Here is a 10,379-nt window from a genome sequence, read left to right on the forward strand (position 1 = left end):
CGGACACTGCTTTGCCGTCCTCGTCATCGTAAGTGACCAGAGCCAGATGCAACGACCACATATGTGTGCTTCCATTTCTGCGAAATGTCCGGAATAGGTAAATTCGTAGAGACAGAAAGCAGGTTCATGGTTGCCAGGGGCGGGGCACGGGAAAGAGGGGAGACGGCTTTCCTTCGGGATGATGAAAATGTTAGGAACTAGTGTTGGCTGCAACGCACTGTGAATGTACTAAATGTCACCGAACCGCACACTTCAAAGCGGCTTACGTTATGTGACATTTACCTCCATTTCTAGAAACCACGTCATCTCCCTTTGCAGAAGCTTCAGGGCATGTTTGAGGCCAGGGTGCTCTCCAGGAGCCCTGAAATTAAATGGGGTGTCCCTAATTGCCTGTGCTATCCTGGCCTTCCTGTGCAGATCCATGGCACGGTCGGCGCGAGGACCTTCACTGTCTGTTGGGATGCTGTGACGCTCGCCCCACTGTCACATCCAGCTGCCTTCACTGTTCCCACACGTCATCCCAGGGCCCTCCCCCAGTCAAGCTCCTGCAAGCAAATTTTGGCCAGGTTGTCATTCTCTAGAGCAGCGGCTCTCAACCGAGGGGCGATTACCCCCCTGCCTAGGCACAGGTGACAACGTCTGGGGACATTCGATCGTCACAGCTCAGAGGTGCATGTAACCAGCATCTAGTGGGTAGAGACTAAATATGCTGCTCACGATGCAGACCGCCCTGCAGCAGAGGGTCACGTGGCACAAGGTCGGCCGTGCCAAAGACGGGAAACCCTGTTCCAGGATGTAAGCTCCGTGATGACAGGGCTTCTTCCTGTCACGCTCCGTGCTCTAACTCCCTCACCTGACACGGCGCTGGTGAGCGTGGCTGCTCACGAAGCACCGCTCGCGAGGGCGTCCGGCGTGCAGTTCCCGCAGCGCCCTGCAGCAAGGCTCCTCCCGGATGGACAGTGAAACCTGTGCGGATGAACTGGGGGGCTCATCGCCTTTACACTGGATCTGCGTGTGGTGGGGGGCGGGGCCAGGATCGGTCCCGGGAAGGTTCCAGGCGGAGCTCATGCAGGCTGTGTTTGCACATGGAGACGTGGGCTCCCGCCCACCTGGCCTGTTGCCCCTCCAAGGACTCTAAATTACGCTGCCAAAGGCAAGGCCGGAGCTAACCTGTGACCCCAAAGGCGTTTTTATTTCCCTCAGACACTTTTGCTCATCCCCCTAGAGTCACATGGATTCCCGGGCCTGAAGATAAGCTGTTAATTTTATGGGGTTGATTTTACTCGCACCAGAAAATAAAACGAATGCGTTGCATCGTGTTTGTGAAGTCTCCCCTCGTGTCACATGTACGCACCTCCCTTCTGCCGCGAGACACGGACACGGCGGGTCTCGCTCGGCCTCGATGTGGCTCTTCCCGCCGCTCCCGCTAGCCCCTCCCCCGGGAGCAAAGGCACCCTCTCCCCACCCCGCCACGGGGCTGCCTTGCTCTTGGGTGCTCAGCTTCTCTCCAGGTTCTGCTCACAAGAACCTGAAGAGGCAGGGCAGGGGCCGGGGCGTTCACCGCGTCCACAGGCGTGCAGAGAGCAGACCACTGCTCTCTGAATGGACGAGGGACTTTCGGAAATCTGCAAGACACGGCTCTCAAAAGAAGCGTTTGCCACAAACCTCTTGATCACAGAGAGAAAGGGGGCTGCAGACTTGATGAGGCCACACTCTGCAGCCATGGAAATGGTTCTGAAGAAAGGTATTCGCCGACCTGGAAAAGTGTTTGTTTCATGTCCAAAGAGGTGGCAGAGGGTTAGGGAGGAAGACTCTGGCCCAAGCTGCACGGCCTTCACACTCCCTGCTCATGTGATGCCGACAGCTCCACGTCAGTACCTGCAAGCCCTCCCCATCTGTGCCAGGGGCGACAGCCTCCTGAGAGTGGCCATTGGCTGTAACTGAGGGGGCAGTGGGCAAGGAGGTCAGCTCCCTCACGGATAACTCAGCGCGTGTGACAGCGTCTCCTAAAGGCTCCCAGTGGGACTGACCCCCAGCTGCCCATGCAGGACATGTTCACGTCCATCTCCCCAGCAAATCCATTCTCGGACAAACTCCCAATTCGAGAGCTTTCCAGGCAGGAACTACAGGAAGCGGGGTTTGCAGCTGCAAGCCAGGGGTTCCACTGACCGGGGGACGGCGAGCCGCAAGCCGAGGGGTCCACTGACCTGGGGACGGCGAGCACAGGGTGCACCTGCACGTCTGCCTCAAGGCGCATGTTGGAAGGCAGTGCCCCGTGCCCAGGAATCTGAATTTTAGACGTGCACTCCTGCCCTAAGGGGTGTGGAGCTCAGTGGGATGTGGGCCTTGCCACCCCCACCTGCCAGAGTCTGCTACGGGGTCTGGGGAGCGCATTGAAGAGGCTGGCATCCGGCCCCACTCCAAAGGCGGGGCCTGGCAGGTGTGCACAGGCCCAGGAGGAGTGCAATGCGGTTCCGAGTCAGGCATGGGGGTCACATCTCAAAGAGCGCTGGGCTGCACAGCGGACCGTGCCACCGGACAGAGGCCGCGCGCGCTCTGAAGAGAACCCGTGCTTGTGTCCTGCCTCACAGTGGCCAAGTTCACACTTGCATTCTCCCCTTGACCACCCGGAACTATGGCGGAACATCTTCCCCACCCCACAGACCGTGGGCTTGACCATGGCAGCGTTAGCGGCTGCAGCACAAGCAGCGGCCTTCAAGGTGCTCGTGTGCTTGGGCTCGGCTCTTGTGCCCCAGCGGTCCGCCGTGAGAAGGTGTGCCCAGGACCCGCGGCAGCCCTTCCAGTCTGGGCCCGACCGCCTCCCGTGACCCAGCCTCGCAGATCCTCAGCCCCGGGCTCAGGGCCCTGCCGAGCGTTTGCTCAGCTCAGCTCAGCAAGCATCCCACAGGCCCTCTGGCCACTCTGCCAGGTGTGGCAGAGGGACCCAGCATCCCTGGAGAGCCTTTGTTCTCAAGACGCCGAGGGCACAGGTGTGGCCGAGGGCACAGGTGTGGCCGGCGGGGACCCAGGACCAGGGCGGAGGGGACAGAGGCAGGCTCTGCAGACGCATGGGGCGCCTGGGGCAGCCTGGACTGGATACCACGTGCACTCCTGGGGCTACGTGGGCCCCTAAGCAATGCTCCAGGGAAAGGGTGAGCCCCACCCCTAAAGTTACGCTTCTGCTCACTGGCACAGGGGACAGGAAGAGAAATGGACAGCAGGCCGAAGTTCACGCCCGCAATAGACCAGGGATTTATTGGGTCCCTGTGAGGTGGTCACCTTGCTTCGGTTTTGTGTGTCTCGGTTCCCACAAGGCTAAACCAGGGCTGGCAAACTCAGGCTGGGCTCCAATTCTGACCGACCGCCTGTTTTATAAATAAAGTTTTATTGTGAGAGCCGTGCTCTTTTTTTTTTTGCATATCATCCATGGCTACAGAGGCAGGACTGAGTAGATGCAAGAGAGATGGTTCGGCCCGCAAAGCTGAAAATACTTCTCTGTCCCTTTGCAGATGAAGCTCGTCGACTCCTGCAGCAAACCGCCCCTGACTTTCTTACCCGCTCCAGATTCTACCTCCTCGCCTACTGGACTCTGCCGCCATCGCGGGAACTTCGCAAGTGCTTGAGAACCATGCACCACGCATTAACAGGAATAAAACTGGCTTTATAAAAGGAAACCAAACCCTTGAGTGGGCCAAGGAGCTATTTCCCACATCCCACAAAAATCCTTCAGACTTCCCCCTCCAATTAGCTGACGGGATGTGTCGGGGGCCCCCCAGGATAGCACAGGGTTTATACCCATTCCCGCCCGAGGAACATGACTTTCCTCTTCCTGCTCGCCTGGCCCCCGCCCTCACCCCCTGCCCACCCCACCCACGCCTCACAATCCTCCCTCACCCCGGCGTTTCGCGGGAGAGGCCGAAACGAGAAGAAAAGTCTCAGGCTTCGAGTTCCACATAAAAATCTGCCCCGGCCGGACCCCACCCAGCGTGTGGACGCCAGCAGAAACCGCCGTTTGTCTGAATTAATCAGAGAAGAAATCTGCAACTTGAGCCCCGTGCACCAGAAATGAATGGAAATAGTGCAACCTGACCACAAAAGTATTATTTTATAAATAAAGCCCTTCAGTAGTGGTTAATTGGATACACATTTTGCAAGATTTGGGGAACATTAAAACTATCATACTCAAATTGACTGGCTGGCTTCGTATTACATTGGTGGCCATTTTCTGTGCAATGTCAGGCCCCAGGTTGCAATTTCTAGTTCAGAGACTTTATTTTTCCCTTAAGGATGTCCCTTCTCCACCCCACCCTTAAAAAAAAAAAAAAGGCAACGTTGATTTAGTGTATGTTTAACAGCTCCATAAATCACTCAACATACTCGAATCTCATCAAAATTCTGCCAGAAATGATTTCACTAAAGCAGATGGCCTGTTTGGGGAACTAATTTGGCTTGCTTTTATTTCCACCAAATTTCGATGAGCTCCTACTGTGTGTCAGCCTACACCTAGCCCTGGAAGGACGCGAGGGGGGCGGTGGCCAATGTGCGTCTCCGCATCTCCGCGGAAGCCACGGCTGCAAGAGCCGACGAGCTGGGAGATATTCGAGAAGACGAGCAATCAGCTGCGAAGATCGCGAGACACAGGACACGCTCCTGTTGGTTCTGAGGCAGTAGAAATTCACGTCTCTCGCGGAGACAGGGGATCAGATTCAGCACAAGCTTCGAGGGCCATCTGCTGCCATGCTGGCGCTCCTCGGGGTGGTTTAGGGACAGCGAGGGAGCCAAGTTGCACCTAGAGAGGGAGGACCGGACGGAAGGCCGGATTATCTCATGGATTCTGCAAAATGAGCCCACAAGGCAGGTACAGTGCGCACACCCAAGTCGCAGATGAGAAAACCGAGTGTCTTGAGTGTCTCCGCCTTCGCCATCAAAACGCTCCTGTTGGCAGAAGAAAAGGGGCATAGAAGCGAGGGACTCACAGGGGCTTCCAAAGCCATCTGCTGCCAAAGCAGCATTTCTCTGAAGTTCTGGTTTTTCGCGTTGATTTGTTTGTTACACTCACTCTGTATCTCAGTTTGGTTTGATATAAAAGTGATGTTTTTAATTATCAGTGAAATTCCACAAACTGTCACCCCCCCCAAAAAAAAAACCTTCTAATAAAATTAACCTCCCCAGAGGGTGCACCTTGCATCTTCTGGGGCTTTCTTGACCCTTTGCCTGCTGACTCGTCCTGGACAGGAGACACGAAGCTCAACCAGAAAGCAGGTGTCCTTGTAAGCTGGTGGCCTTTTGGCCTTCAGTTTTCATTTGGCCCATATAGTATTTTTAAGTTTTCGCAGGAAAAAAAAAATCCGCATATCCGGGTTTTCTTGAAAAGGGTCCTAAAATAGCCACCGTGTGGTTCTGAGTAGTGGCGGCCCCTACAGGCTGGGCGTGGGTTCTGCAGTTTGCCACAGGCCCCACTACTCCCTAGCGTCTTGCACACGGAGGAAGTCACTGGCTTATACACTCATTTGGGCCCTGGAAGCACTGAGTATGTGTTCTCTGCTTGGGACTATGGCTATTTGGGGTACAGAGTGCTGAAAGGCCTTGGGCTTCCCCCTGAGAAGACAGAGGGGTCCACGATAGAAAGAAACAAAACAGCCCTGCAAAGCCACGGCCACGTGGAAGGAGGGGAAACGCCCAAGTGATGCTCAGCGAAGCCTTTTTCTTTTCCACGCCGCCTCTGATGCTGCTCGAAGTGATGGATTAGAGAGGCTCATTTCCTCTGGTTGAAAGAAAACACCCACACACACACACACACACACACGCACACGCACACGCACACGCACACACACATACACACCCCAGAACGCAAAAGAAAAAGGCCGTGTTCAATGAAACGGGGAGGAATGACGTAATGGTGCCTGGAGCCCTCTGCGTGGAGCTGTTAATTGCTTCCTTCCCCTGGACGCTGTTAGCCCCTCTTCCGTGGACGCGGATGTGTTTGTCAAAGAAAGTATCGACCCCCTCCCCCGCATCGGGTTCTGAAACGGTACAATACATCACTTGAAAGTAAGCCGGGATCAACACGTTGTTAACTGTTTGATCTCGCAAGTCAGAATTAATGATAGGTATTTTGCACAAAGAGAAAAAAAACCCAATGCTAAAAGCCCATTCGCGTTAACCAAAGACATCCGTGCAGCTCCGGGGTTGACTCGGGGGCGGTCTCCCGCGGCACAGCTGTTCCACGTTTGTTGGTCTGCGGGTGGGTGGCAGCGACTCGTAATCACAGCCAGACGCAGGGTGCGGGAGCCCAAGCGATGGTGGGGTGGGGGGGTGGTGGTGGCGGGAATCAGATAGAATACCCCAGCGACCACACGGAAAAAGGGGATCCGTTTCCTCCTCTGAAAATTGGACTTCACTTATTCATATTGAAAATCCTTGGAGCCTGTGCTGGGCACGGAGGACCTGGCGGGGGGCAGATCGGCTCTTACGTTCTGGACAAAAAACACTTTAACCAATAAAGAAACAAATGGATTAGTGAATAAGGAGACTCCAGGTCATGACGATGCTCTGAAGAATGAACAGGGTGGGTGTGTCCAGCAGGGACCGAGATTGGTGGTCAGGGCCTCTCTCGGGAGGTGACGCTGAAGCTGAGCCCTGAACAAAGCAAAGATAGAGTGGGCCAGGCAAACACTTTAGGGGCAGAATGTTCCAGCAGCGGCCAAAGTCTGTGCACAGGCTCTGAGGGTGTTCGAAGTCTCAAGGGTGTTCAGGCTACGGCAAGAACGCCCTGTGCTGGAACCGAGGGAGGGAACAGAGAGGTAGAAGAAGAGGCTGGAGACATAGGGACAATAATGTGAAGATGCGGGAGGCCGGGTGCCCATTCTCCCCGCCCGCCCAAGTTTAACGACTGGACGCCCTTAGAGCCATCTTAGCTGGGTCGTCGCTGGGCCGTGGGTAGCAGAATGCACTGAGGTCCGGCAGAGGCCGGATCTGTGGGGCTCCTGTAGCATCTCCTACGACCCAAGAGGAAGCTGGACCTGTGTGGGCCGCACTTGAGTGTCCCTGGGGAGCTTTTTAGTTATTCAGATGCTCAGGCCACAATCGATGAGCACCCTGGGATCTGGCCCTGGGTCCCATGGGGATTCAAACTTCCAGCCAGGTTGATAGCCCCGAGTCTGAGCAGCTGGGCCTGGGCGAGGATGTCTGCAGACCTCCACTCACCTGCCTCCCTTCAGCAAGGACTTGAGGGGTGCCGTCAGGGTCCCGGGGCGTGTACTAGGCACCAGGGACACAGCCAGACACACGGGGCTGACACCGGGGAGGCGTCTACCCCGAGCTCCCCACCCCACCTCAGTCCGAACTCCACAGAGAGAGCTGGCCCCTGTGGGCCACCTGTTGCCTCCGAGCCAATGAGCTGTGGCTGCCCCAAGGCCACCCTCTTGGGTGGGACAGTTTTCTGAAAAGAGAGGTGTGGGCTGGGGAGGAGGGCCATGCCCCAGATGTCTGTTTTCAGGGCATTGTCCCCGCCTCGGGAGTGTTGGATGAGGATCTAGAAAAGGCCGGAGACGTTTAAAAAAAGGCCCGGGGTGGACGGGAAGGCGGAGTGGGCGGTGTTGTCCCCAGGAGCGGCTTCTCGGCGGCCAGCCCCCATCTCGGGCGCTCTGGCCGCTCGCGTTCCGCCCACCCTTTAATTTCTCGGATTTATCAAATTTGTTGCCCAAGCACACGAGAGGTTTTCTGGAGAGAATCGGGCGCCGTCAGAGGGGCTTCCAAGCCGGCTCAGCGCCCCTGTGTAGGGATGAGCCTCCGGGGGTGGAGCCTGGGGCAGGTCAGCACTGTCCCAGGGTATAAGACAAGCCCTGTCACAACCCCAGGTCCTGGTGGCAGAAAACGGGGCGTGAGGAAGGCGTGGCAAAGCAGGACAGGAAGCCACCAGTCTCATTGGCCAGCGTTCCAAACCGATTCTGTCCTCAAGTATTGGTTTGAATTCATCAGTCGTATCTTGCATTTATAAGATATATTTCTTACATTGCAAAGGATTTTCACCTGCATGAATTTATGTCGGTGTTTCACAAACACCCCCGGTGGCACGTGAGATGGTTTTAGGTAGGACACAGGCAATGTTTTGTATTTAAGTATTTACTTATACTTGTATTAGAAAAAAATATAACAAGCCCATCAAACGCATGGCTGAGAAGTACTTGCCTAAGTTGAGGCATTTGAATGAGAAGTAGAGTCAATTTATATAAAATGTTGAATAACAATATGGTTAATTTGTGGGTACAGGTAAAAATCATGCAGGTGAAGTTTGGGGAGCACTTGCTCAGCCGAGGGCCACAAGTTCCGGAGAATTCGTTTGTCATGCACTTTTATCTCCAGGTGACAAGCCACAGGGGAGAAGAGTGAGAAACACACACACGGCAATGAAGAGCCAGGGTCCAAACACTGGACTTGCAACTCTTGGTTCAAAAGTCTTGTCACCTCCACCAAGCTGAGAAGTCATCTGTCACCCTAAAATGTGATTTTTGCAAACTCACGCAATATAGTGCTTGTCAAGACACCTGTAGAAGCAGAGAAAATATGATAGAATGTGACAATGACCGCTTTGTTCTCGTTTTCCTTGCTATAGGAGTGGTTCTCAACCGGGGGATTTTTGACAATGTCTGGAGACATTTTTGGTTGTGATGAGTAGGGTTGGGGACAGGGTGAACACGTAGTGGGTGGAGGTCAAGGACGCTGCTAACGCCCCACAATGCGCGGACGCCACCCCCTCCCCGCCCATGACAGAGAAGGATTCAGCCTCACGGGGCCAAGTGCCGAGGCTGAGACCCCCTGGTCTGTCATTGTCGTGACCTACCTCGCTTCGTAAAATCAGACCTTGGACTGAATGTCCCTGTGGCATTCCCGAAGTTCACCCAGAAATTAACATTGCGTTGGCTAAAAATTAGGGAATGTTCTCTCACAAATGGCCATCGCATAGCAGTATCTTCCTTAAGAGCTGACGTTTATAGATTCCTCCTGTCGTGCCAGACCTGGGCCTACCGGCCTTGCCTGTGGCCCCTGTCATCAGGTTGGTACAGAAGAAGAAACTGAGGCAGGACTTGCCCCCAGGCAATCTGGGTCCCCAGTTCTGAGCTCTCCACTATGCTGTTATTCAAAGCAGCATGGCGTCTAAGTTGTAAGGACACACTTTATCGACTTTCATTATTACCCGGGGCAGGAGGTGGGGAGGGTGCCCCATGTGAGACTTCTATTCTTCCTGAGCTGATTTTCACAAAGGAAGAGGACACGCCGCTGCTCTAGGTTATTCCCCGTTACGGCAGTTAATTCTCCTGCGATTTCCCTGTTTGGCCTTAATTTCCTTTCGGCCCTCGAGGGCCTGTATTGGAGACTGGGGAGTCATGGAGGGGGATCCCCTTCAGCTTCCCAGGCCAAGGACAGAGCATCTGCCGGCTTGGGCAAGGTCTTCAGGTCAGTGGCGTGAGTGGAAGGGTCTACAGCTGTGCAAGCCTCATTCACTTCTGGGGGCTCACGGCCACCCGTCCTCATCACACACCAGGCTCTGTGCAAGCGCTTCACCATGTGACTTCATCTCGGGCCCAGTTCGCTGGGGGTAGATGTTGTTCGTTTTTGTGTATTATTGAGGTGGACTTCATAGAACAAAATTCAGCACTTGAACCATTTTAAAATGTGCGATTCGGTGGCTTTTACCGCATTCACGGTTTTGCGCACCCATCACAGCTAGCTAACTCCAGAATACTTTCATCTACGGCCACGCCACCCTGAACACGCCCGATCCCAGCTGATCTCGGAAGCTAAGCAGGGTCGGGCCTGGTTAGTACCTGGATGGGAGACCACCTAGGAAGACCAGGTGCTGTAGGCATAAAAAATAAAAAATAAGGGATTGTAAGCTGACAAGATCCTTGCAATCTGTGAGGTCAACCAAGGGTTGCCTCGCCTAAACAAAATAAATAAAAATAAGTAATAATTCCAGAATATTTTCATCACTCCAAAAAGTAACCTTGTACCCACTAAACAGTCATTTCCCACTTCCCCGCCCCCAACCCCTGGCAACCACTGATCTACTTGCTGTCTCTATGGATTTGCTGGTCTGGACGTTTCCTGTATGGAATCGTACGATCTGCGGCCTTTTGTGTCTGGCCTATTTCACTCAGCGTCATGGTTTCAAGATTCATCCGTCCTACAGCAGGTATCAGCCAGTACTTGGCTCATTTTTTTCTGGCTGAGTAATATTCCATTAAGTGCAGAGGCCTCATTTTGTTTATCCATCTGTCGTCGGCCGTTTCTGCTGTTTTCGCTGTGTGGCTGTTGTGACTGAAGCTGCTCTGAACGTCCACGTACAAGTTTTTATGGGAACACCTGCTCTCAGTTCT

At 54.3% G+C, this 10,379-nt stretch overlaps 1 non-coding gene across 1 annotated transcript; it reads left to right on the forward strand.

Annotated features, from left to right (window-relative positions):
- The first annotated feature begins 9,749 nt into the window (after positions 1–9,749).
- Positions 9,750–9,868, forward strand: LOC120604008 (5S ribosomal RNA). The gene has a single exon (XR_005653248.1). It is a non-coding gene; the product is annotated as a 5S ribosomal RNA (ribosomal RNA).
- The last annotated feature ends 511 nt before the right edge of the window (positions 9,869–10,379 follow it).

Source organism: Pteropus medius, unplaced genomic scaffold, assembly GCF_902729225.1.
Source record: "Pteropus medius unplaced genomic scaffold, Ma_sr-lr_union100, whole genome shotgun sequence".
In the NCBI taxonomy this organism is placed as follows: Eukaryota; Metazoa; Chordata; class Mammalia; order Chiroptera; family Pteropodidae; genus Pteropus; species Pteropus medius.